This window comes from Leucoraja erinacea, chromosome 27 (assembly GCF_028641065.1).
Source record: "Leucoraja erinacea ecotype New England chromosome 27, Leri_hhj_1, whole genome shotgun sequence".
Lineage (NCBI taxonomy): Eukaryota > Metazoa > Chordata > Chondrichthyes > Rajiformes > Rajidae > Leucoraja > Leucoraja erinaceus.
In genome coordinates, this window is record NC_073403.1 from 2,324,271 (window position 1) to 2,335,451 (window position 11,181).

The following is an 11,181-nucleotide window of genomic DNA, read 5'->3' on the forward strand; positions in this document are numbered from 1 at the left end:
GGAACAATGTGAGGCTGGGATCCCAGCATTGGGTGGCCCATCATCGCACTCACTGTCTTATGGTTCGTGTCTGAGCAGACCAGGAGACGGGGAGAGGGTGGAAAACAAAAGGACAGATTGAAAATCGTGCGGTCACGGTGGGGGCAGCGGTAGAGCTGCTGCCTTACAGCGCTTGTAGCGCCAGAGACACCGGTTCGATCTCGACTACGGGCGCTGTCTGTACGGAGTTTGCACGTTCTCCCCGCGACCTGCGTGGGTTTTCTCCGAAATCTTCAGTTTCCTCCCTCACTCCACACACTAACAATGGGTTGTGTTGGAGTTAATGCCCCTGTCCTACTTAGGAAACCTGAACGGAAACCTCTGGAGCCTTTGCGCCCCACCCAAGGTTCCCGGAGGTTCCCGGAGGTTTTTGTCAGTCTCCCGACCTGCTTCCACTACCTGCAACCTCCGGCAACCACCTGCAACCTCCGGCAACCGCATGGAAACCTTGGGTGGGGCGCAAAGTCTCCAGAGGTTTCCGTTCAGGTTTCCTAAGTGGGACAGGGGCATTACTTCACACCGAGGCTCCCTGCCCCGCGCTTCACTATCATTTTCTCAATGCAGTGCCTTGCCTTGGAAGATAGACACAAAATGCTGGAGTAACTCAGCGGGACAGGCAGCATCTCTGGAGAGAGGGAATGGGTGAGGCTGTCAGGGGTTATGGGGAGAAGGCAGGAGATTGGGGCTAAGTGGGAAAGATAGATCAGCCACGATTGCGGGGAAGATTACGGAGAGTCGGATTGTCAAGGAAGACTCTCTCTAACTTCTACAGGTGCACAGTAGAGAGCATGCTGACCGGTTGCATCGTGGCTTGGTTCGGCAACTTGAGCGCCCTGGAGAGGAAAAGACTACAAAAAGTAGTAAACACTGCCCAGTCCATCATCGGCTCTGACCTTCCTTCCATCGAGGGGATTTATCGCAGTCGCTGCCTCAAAAAGGCTGGCAGTATCATCAAAGACCCACACCATCCTGGCCACACACTCATCTCCCTGCTACCTTCAGGTAGAAGGTACAGGAGCCTGAAGACTGTAACGACCAGGTTCAGGAATAGCTACTTCCCCACAGCCATCAGGCTATTAAACCTGGCTCAGACAAAACTCTGATCATTAATAACCCATTTTCTGTTATTTGCACTTAATCAGTTTATTTATTCATGTGTGTATATATTTATATTATGGTATATGGACACACTGATCTGTTTTGTAGTAAATGCCTACTATGTTCTAGAATTTAGGAGATTGAGAGGGGATCTTATAGAAATCTACAAAATTCTTAAGGGGTTGGACAGGCTAGATGCAGGAAGATTGTTCCCGATGTTAGGGAAGTCCAGGACAAGGGGTCACAGCTTAAGGATAAGGGGGAAATCCTTTAAAACCGAGATGAGAAGAACTTTTTTCACACAGAGAGTGGTGAATCTCTGGAACTCTCTGCCACAGAGGGTAGTCGAGGCCACACAGTTCATTGGCTATATTTAAGAGGGAGTTAGATGTGGCCCTTGTGGCTAAGGGGATCAGGGGGTATGGAGAGAAGGCAGGTACGGGATACTGAGTTGGATGATCAGCCATGATCATATTGAATGGCGGTGCAGGCTCGAAGGGCCGAATGGCCTCTACTCCTGCACCTAATTTCTATGTTTCTATGTTCTATGTTCTGTGTGCTGAAGCAAAGCAAGAATTTAATTGTCCTATACAGGGACACATGACAATAAACTCACTTGAACTTGAACTTGAACTTGGAGGGCTGAATTACCTAATTCTGCTCCTATCATTTATGAGAGCAACAGCCCACATCACCAATTCCTTGACTTGTTTTAATTCAGGTGGCTGGGACACAAACATGCCAGAGTCGCTCAGCGGGTCAGGCAGATGCTATGGAGAAAAGGAATAGGTGACGTTTCGGGTCGAGATCCTTCTTCAGGTAAGGTGATTCCTTCTGCGAATAGTGAGTTTGGCAAATTTGTGTTTAATGGCCTCGACCCAAATGCCTATTCGTGTCCCCCCAGAGTTACTCCAGCATTTGTTCAAAAAGGAACTGCAGATGCTGGAGAATCGAAGGTAGACAAAAGTGCTGGAGAAACTCAGCGGGTGCGGCAGCATCTATGGAGGGGAGGAAATAGGCAACGTTTCGGGCCGAAACCCTTCCGGGTTTCGGCCCGAAACGTTGCCTATTTCCTAGAGTGGAGATTGTTCAACTCTTTGCGTGGAGCGAAGGAAATAGGCAACGTTGCCTATTTCCTTTGCTCCATAGATGCTGCTGCACCCGCTGAGTTTCTCCAGCACTTTTGTCTACTCCGGCATTTTGTGTCTACCTTCGGTGTAAACATAGAAACATAGAAACATAGAAATTAGGTGCAGGAGTAGAGGCCATTCGGCCCTTCGAGCCTGCACCGCCATTCAATATGATCATGGCTGATCATCCAACTTAGTATCCTGTACCTGCCTTCTCTCCATACCCTCTGATCCCTTTAGCCACAAGGGCCACATCTAACTCCCTCTTAAATATAGCCAATGAACTGGCCTCGACTACCCTCTGTGGCAGAGAGTTCCAGAGATTCACCACTCTCTGTGTGAAAAATGTTTTTCTCATCTCGGTTTTAAAGGATTTCCCCCTTATCCTTAAGCTGTGACCCCTTGTCCTGGACTTCCCCAACATCGGGAACAATCTTCCTGCATCTAGCCTGTCCAACCCCTTAAGAATTTTGTAAGTTTCTATAAGATCCCCTCTCAATCTCCTAAATTCTAGAGAGTATAAACCAAGTCTATCCAGTCTTTCTTCATAAGACAATCCTGACATCCCAGGAATCAGTCTGGTGAACCTTCTCTGCACTCCCTCTATGGCAATAATGTCCTTCCTCACATTTGGAGACCAAAACTGTACGCAATACTCCAGGTGTGGTCTCACCAAGACCCTGTACAACTGCAGTAGAACCTCCCTGCTGCTATACTCAAATCTAAACCAGCATCTGCAGTTCCTTCCTGCACAGTGCTCTGCCTGGCTCTTATCACCTTCACTTCGATGGAGACAGAATGAGAAGAGGATTTGAAGATTGCTATCTGCAGATTAGAACAGTAAGCACAGCCAGGCATCTTTTGCTGCTCCACACTCAGGGGGATGTTTAGCTGAGCTGTACTCCTTATCAGAGATCGGATCCACTTGGCATTGCACAATGGAACTGCGGGAGAGATTTGCCGCATTATTTAAAGTGGAGATAGATAAATAGACAATAGGTGCAGGAGTAGAGGCCATTCGGCCCTTCGAGCCAGCACCGCCATTCAATGTGATCATGGCTGATCATCCCCAATCAATACCCCGTTCCTGCCTTCTCCCCATATCCCCTGACTCCGCTATCTTTAAGAGCCCTATCTAGCTCTCTCTTGAAAGCATCCAGCCTCCACCGCCCTCTGAGGCAAAGAATTCCACAGACTCACCACTCTCTGTGAGAAAAAGTGTTTCCTCGTCTCCGTTCTAAATGGCTTACTCCTTATTCTTAAACTGTGTGTGGCCCCTGGTTCTGGACCCCCCCAACGTCGGGAACATGTTTCCTGCCTCTAGCGTGTCCAAACCTTTAACAATTTTAAAAGTTGTTATGACATTCTCAGTGTTTATACATTCATTTGAGATATTACAAGAGGCAATTTGAGGAGCAACCTGGATTTGAACCCGGGACCTCCTGATACCACTGAGGAATACTCTACCACTGTGATATACACCCCCACTAGAGATTGATTAGAGGCATTGAGTCTTACAGCATTGAAACAGGCCCTTGGTCCAACTCGCCCAATGCCAACCAACGTGTCCCATCTACACTAGTCCCACCTGCCTGCGTTTGGTCCATATCCCTCTAAACCTCAAAGTCAAAGTCAAAGTCAATTTTATACGTCACATGCACCTGAAGGTGCAGTGAAATGAATTTACCAGCAGCGACACATTTAAAAAGAGCACACAATATGCAATCAAATTCAACACAAACATCCACCACAGCATTCTTCACTCTGGTGGAAGGCAACAAAGCTCCTCCTTTGTTCACCCGTGGTCGGGGACATGAACTCTCCATAGTCGCCACGACAGACGGCCGGATTTACAAGCCCTCTCGTCGGGGTGATCCAAACTCTGACGTCGGGACGGCTTGGAGGTCCCGACTCAGCACTTTCCTACCGGAGACCGTGGCTACAGGATGTACAGGCTCTCCTATCCATGTACCTGTCTTCTTAAACATTGAGATAGTCCCCGCCTCAACTACCTCCTCTGGCAGCTCATTCCATACAGCCACCACCCTTTGTGTGAAAAAGTTACCCCTCAGATTCCTATTAAATCTTTCTCCCCTCTCCTTGAACCTCTGACCACTGGTCCTCGATTCCCCTACTCTGGGCTAGAGACTCTGTGCATCTACCCGATCGATTCCTCTGATGATTTTGTACACCTCTATAAGATCATCCCTCATCCTCCTGCACTCCAGCAGTTTTCACTTCCTTTGTCCCAACGATGATGGCTGGACCTTGAACAGTCTGGACCTCATCACCTGTAATGCAAACTCTGACCCTTCCCGACTCAATCACACTCCTTTATAGAAACATAGAAACATAGAAAATAGGTGCAGGAGTAGGCCATTCGGCCCTTCGAGCCTGCACCATTCGCCATTCAATATGATCATGGCTGATCATCCAACTCAGTATCCCGTACCTGCCTTCTCTCCATTCGCACAAATTTTAATCTGTAATCAAGTATAAAGGTAGTTAAGGTTGCATGAGTTTTAGTTTTAGACATACAGCATGGAAACAGGCCCTTCGGCCCACAGAATCCATGCTGACCCATTCACACTTGTTCTATTTTAAACACAAAATCTCATCCATGCAATAGGAGACATTTACATAAACCAATTAATCTCCTTTGGGAGGTTACACAAAAAAGCTGGAGAAACTCAGCGGGTGCAGTAGCATCTATGGAGCGAAGGAAATAGGCAACGTTTCGGGCCGAAACCCTTCTTCAGACGCCTCCTTCAGACATCTCCTTTGGGATGTGGGAGTGTAACCCGGGGGAAAGTGTGGGATACAGGGAGAACATTCAAACAGACACTGGTATTCTCTCTACAAACTGCATCACCCTAAAAAGGGGGCACCCAGATTTGAACTGGGGACCTCTTGATCTGCAGTCAAATGCTCTACCACTGAGCTATACCCCCATGTGGTGATAGGGGGGATAACCTAACTTCTAGGCACTTTGTTATGGAAGCAGAAGGCCATTCAGTCCTTCAGTACGAAGGAAGATAAGACACAACAAGTCGGGGATCTGATAGAAACATATAAAATTCTTAAGGAAATGGACAGGCTAGATGCACGAAAAATGTCCCCCATGTTGGGGGAAGTCCAGAACCAGGGGTCATAGTTTACGAATAAGGGGTAAGCAATTTAGGACTGAGATTTATTCTCTGGAGCGCAGAAGGTTAAGGGGGGACTTGATAGAGGTCTTAAAAATGATGAGAGGGATAGACAGAGTTGATGTGGACAAGCTTTTCCCTTTGAGAATAGGGAAGATTCAAACAAGAGGACATGACTTCAGAATTAGGGGACAGAAGTTTAGGGGTAATATGAGGGGGAACTTCTTTACTGAGAGAGTGGTAGCGGTGTGGAATGAGCTTCCAGTGGAAGTGGTGGAGGCAGGTTCGTTGGTATCATTTAAAAATAAATTGGATAGGCATATGGATGAGAAGGGAATGGAGGGTTATGGTATGAGTGCAGGCAGGTGGGACTAAGGGGAAAAAAAGTTGTTCGGCACGGACTTGTAGGGCCGAGATGGCCTGTTTCCGTGCTGTAATTGTTATATGGTTATATGGTTATATGGTTATGAGGAAAAACTTTTTCACCCAGAGAGTTGTGAATCTGTGGAATTCTCTGCCACAGAAGGCAGTGGAGGCCAATTTGCTGGATGTTTTCAAGAGAGAGTTAGATAGAGCTGTTAGGGCTAACGGAATCAAGGGATATGGAGAGAAGGCGGGTACAGGATACTGAATTTGGATGATCAGCCATGATCATATTGAATGGCAGTGCTGGCTCGAGGGGGCGAATGGCCTACTCCTGCACCTATTTTCTATGTTTTTATGTTTCTTTGTTTGTCCCACCTCTCCCACCCATTTCTACTACCTGTAGGGTGATTTCACGAAAGGTCACTGGAGCGTAGATCCGCACCCACGTGACCGAAAATCTCAAGTGGAGGACATGCTAGACATCCGGTACATGTTAGTGGATGGGAAAACACGCACTTTCACACCCCTTAAAAACATCGAAAACGGCCAGTTTTTGATCTGCAATTTACTGTGCCAGTCGGGGTGACCGTGAGGCACAGCTACCTAGATTTACAGTACAAAAAAAAGATAGAAACTAAGGTAAATTCAAGAGGGAGCTGAAGGTGCAAATCCAGCGGAAATGCTTATCGGACATTTGCCGTGGAGATTTAAAGATCCAAAATATCGGGAATTATCGCGTTTGCTCGCTGCATTTCATCAAAAGTAAGGCATTATTGACTTTTTTATCTTTATTGATGAAATGCAGCGAGCAAACGCGATAATTCCCGATATTTTGGATCTTTAAATCTCCACGGCAAATGTCGGCTGTTCACTTCCGCTGGATTGGCACCTTCAGCTCCCTCTTGAATTTACCTTAGTTTCTATCTTTTTTTTGGACTGTAAATCTAGGTAGCTGTGCCTCACGGTCACCCCGACTGGCACAGTAAATTGCAGCTCAAAAACTGGCCGTTTTCGATGTTTTTAACGGGTGGGAAAGTGCGTGTTTTCCCATCCACTAACATGTACCGGATGTCTAGCATGTCCTCCACTTGAGATTTTCGGTCACGTGGGTTCGGATCTACGCTCCAGTGACCTTTCGTGAAATCACCCTATATTCCTTCCTCTGGCTTCATAATTCGCACAACTTCTATCTTTCTCACATACCTTTCCCCTCTACCCTTTGTTTAATCATCTGCCTATCCTTTTTCTCTGGAGATGCTGCCTGAACCCACTGAATACTCCAGCACTTTGCATCTATCTTTGGTATAAACTGGCATCTGCAGTTCCTTGCTACACATTTACCTATCAAGAGACCCCCCCCTCACCTATCAGTTGCCAGGTTTTGTTTGACTCCTCTCCCCCCCCCCCCCCCACCCCTCACCCTCCCACAATCCGTCTGAAAGAAGGGTCCCGACCCAAAACGTTGCCTATCCATGTACTCCGGAGATGTTGCCGGATCCGCTGAGTTACTCCGGCACGTTGTATCATCTTTCATTACCCAGCAGCTTGCAGCATCCCACAAGGTGGAGACACACACAAAGTATTGAGGAACTGAGTTGAAATCGGAGCCAGAGTATAGTCATTGAGAGCCTTGTGGTAGGTTTGTGTTAGGAAAGGTTTGGAGGGATATGGGCCAAATGCAGGCAGGTGGGAATAGTGTTCAAGAAGGAACTGCAGATGCTGGAAGATCGAAGGTAGACAAAAATGCTGGAGAAACTCAGCGGGTGCAGCAGCATCTATGGAGCGAAGGAAATAGGCGACGTTTCGGGCCGAAACCCTTCTTCAGACTGATGGGGGGTGGGGGGGGGAGAAGGAAGGAAAAAGGGAGGAGGAGAAGTCCGAGGGCAGTGGGATGGGAGGAGACAGCTCGAGGGTTAAGGAGGGGCAGGAGACAGCAAGGGCTAGCAAAACTGGGAGAATTCAACGTTCATGCCATCCGGACGCAAGCAACCCAGGCGGAATATTAGTATCACAGTCATTCAGCACAGAAACAGGTCCATTCAACACCCATTCACCCACACCGGTTAAACAGTAGCCACTGCACTGATCCCATTCACCAATATTTTTGCATAGGGGGTATAGCTCAGTGGTAGAGCATTTGACTGCAGATCAAGAGGTCCCCAGTTCAAATCTGGGTGCCCCCTCATCAATATTTAAGTTACTCAAAACTATTTCTATTCCCAAATTGTGATTATAATAATCAGTAATAGTTTGCGCTGACACTTTAGTCCTCGAACAAGTATTTTTAAAGCAGTCCAGCTAAAATCTAACTTTTTGCCATGACCAGTGAGATCGATGTCAGGTTAAAATAATGATCAATTCTAGAATGTCCCCGTCTTTCACTGAAACCAGAGGAAAAACATTTTTCACACACACAGAGTGGTGAGTCTCTGGAATTCTCTGCTACAGAAGGTAGTTGAGGCCACGGTCCATTGGCTATATTTAAGAGGGAGTTAGATGTGGCCCTTGTGGCTAAAGGGATCAGGGGGTATGGAGAGAAGGCAGGTACAGGATACTGAGTTGGATGATCAGCCATGATCTTATTGAATGGCGGTGCAGGCTCGAAGGGCCGAATGGCCTCTACTCCTGCACCTATTGTCTATGTTTCTATGTTTCCAATAGAATGTGATTGTAAGACTGGTGACATTTCCCGTCAGAATACAATGGATTGGGTGGATGTGGAATGTGGTCTGATATTCTTGTTCCATTCTGAAACATAATATGTTTAGTTTAGTTTAGAGATATAGCACGGAAACAGGCCCTTCGGCCCACCGAGGTCACGCCTCTCACCCTGCACACTGACACTATCTTACACATCAGGGACTATTTACACACTTTACCACGAGGCAATTAACCTATAAAAGGTAGACAAAAATGCTGGAGAAACTCAGCGGGTGCAGCAGCATCTATGGAGCGAAGGAAATAGGCAACGTTTCGGGCCGAAGCCCTTCTTCAAGAATTTTGTGTACCTTTGATCTTCCAGCATCTGCAGTTCCCTCTTGAACAATATGGATAGGTATATGGATAGGATAGGTTTGGAGCCTAACGCGGGCAGGTGGGACTAGTGCAGCTGGGACACGTTGACCGGTGTGGGCAAGTTGGGCCGAAGGGCCTGTTTCCACACTGTATCACTATAAGAAGGCCATTCAGCCCATTCTGTCCTTTCTGTCCCGAAATTGACTTTAGGTTAATCCCACCTGCCACCACTGGGTCCGTAGCCTTCCAGTTTATTGATCAAGAACCTATCCAGATTTAGTTTTAGTTTAGGTTTGAGATTCACACCGACCAGCGACCCCCGCACACCAACACTATGCCACACACACCAAGGACAGTTCTTACATTTTTCTAATAACAAGCCAATTAACCTACAAACCTGTACGTCTTTGTTCGAAATTCTACACCTGGAAGATATGAGATTCCTTCTAGCAGGCAAACCAGACCATTTCCAAAAGATTTGGTCTCCATTTCTCAACTTACGACAAGTATAAGGCTGATGGGGGTGGGTGGGAGCAGAAAGGAAAAGGGTCTCGACACAAAACGTCACCCAAAGGAGGAGGAGCCCGAGGGCTGAGGAAGGGGAGGAGACAGCAAGGGCTAACAAAATTGGGAGAATTCAATGTTGATGCCCCCAGGATGCAGACTCCCCAGGCGGAATATGCGGTGCTGTTCCTCCAATTTCCGGTGTTGCTCACTCTGGCCATGGAGGAGACCCAGGACAGAGAGGTTAACCTATAAACTTGTGTAGGAAGAAACTGGTTTACACTGAAGATAGACACAAAGTGCTCGAATAACTCCGCGGGACAGGCAGCATCTTTGGAGCGAAGGAATCGGTAACGTTTTGTGTCGAGGCCCTTCTTCAGACCAGTTGTGGAAAAATAATCCGCAAACCTGTACGTCTTTGGAGTGTGGGAGGAAACCGGAGCACCCAGAGAAAACCCACGTGGTCACAGGGAGAACATTACAAACTGTCTGTAGTCAGGATCGAACCCAGGATTCTGGCGCTCACTGTAAGGTAGCAACACCACTGCAACCCCACTGCTGCACCACCCCTATAATCACAGATTGGGACTAGAAAGAAATTTTCAATGACTGAAATATTGATGAGGGGCCACCCAGCAGTCAAATGATCTGCAGTCAAATGCTCTACCACTGAGCTGTACCCCCAGTTCGAGAGTTATAGTGATACATTGTGAAAACAGGCGTCTCCTCCCCACCTTGCCCACACCATCTACACTAGTCCTGTAAATACGTTCTTCTAAAGCTTACTCCACCCCCCCCTAGTTTAGTTCAGTAAAAAACACTGACTCAAGCACTAGACCAAATCAACTTTATTTTGAGAATGAACAGCAAATTCCCCTACACGCAGGTTCAATCCTTGTCTCTGCCTGGTCAAGCCCTTCAGCCTTGTGCAAGCAGACACACTGCAAAAGGTCACACAGGGGGGGGGGGGGGGGGGGGGGGGGGGGGACAGATTGAATGGTGTATCGATCCACAATCTAATGATACACTATATATCTATACTCCCAGACACCATCACTTGCTTTATGCAAAATTAACCATTTCTTTCTTTCATTATGACATATATATTCACGTTGCACAGCGGTAGAGTTACTGCCTCATGGCGCCAGAGACACCGGTTCGATCCTGACCACGGGTGCTGTCTGTACTGAGTTTGTACCTTCTCCCCGTGACCCGCGTGGGTTTTCTCCGGGACCTTCGGCTCCTAGTCAGGTTCACAGAGGGGTTAAATCAGTAACGGGTCAACTGATATTCACACCTAGCCTTCTTTCCCTCTGTCTTCCAGCAGGAGTAGAGGCCATTCGGCCCTTCAAGCCAGCACCGCCATTCAATACGATCACGGCCGATCATCCACAATCAGTACCCCGTTCCTGCTGGCTCCCCACATCCCTTGATTCCGTTAGCCCGAAGAGCTAACTCTAACTCTCTCTTGAAAACATCCAGTGAATTGGCCTCCACTGCCTTCTGTGGCAGAGAATTCCACAGACTCACAACTCTCTTGGTGAAAAAGCTTTTCCTCATCTCAGTCCTAAATGGCGTACCCCTTATTCTTAAACTGTGACCCCTGGTTCTGGACCCCCCCCAACATCGTGAACATTTTTCCTGCATCTACCCTGTCCAACCTTTAAGAATTTTATATGTTTCTATAAGATCCCCTTTCATCCTTCTAAATTCCAGTGAATACAAGCCCAGTTGACCCATTCTTTCATCATACATCAATCCCACCATCCCGGGAATTAACCTGGTGAATCTACGCTGCACTCCCTCAATAGCAATAATGGCCTTCCTCATATTAGGAGACCAAAATTGTATACAGTAATCCAGGTGCGATCTCACCAGGGCCC

General features: G+C 47.5%; 2 non-coding genes across 2 annotated transcripts; one reads left to right on the plus strand and one right to left on the minus strand.

Annotated features, from left to right (window-relative positions):
• Window positions 1–5,146: 5,146 nt before the first annotated feature.
• Window positions 5,147–5,218, minus strand: trnac-gca (transfer RNA cysteine (anticodon GCA)). The gene has a single exon. It is a non-coding gene; the product is annotated as a tRNA-Cys (tRNA).
• A 2,672-nt stretch (window positions 5,219–7,890) lies between these two features.
• On the plus strand, window positions 7,891–7,962 carry trnac-gca (transfer RNA cysteine (anticodon GCA)). The gene has a single exon. It is a non-coding gene; the product is annotated as a tRNA-Cys (tRNA).
• The last annotated feature ends 3,219 nt before the right edge of the window (window positions 7,963–11,181 follow it).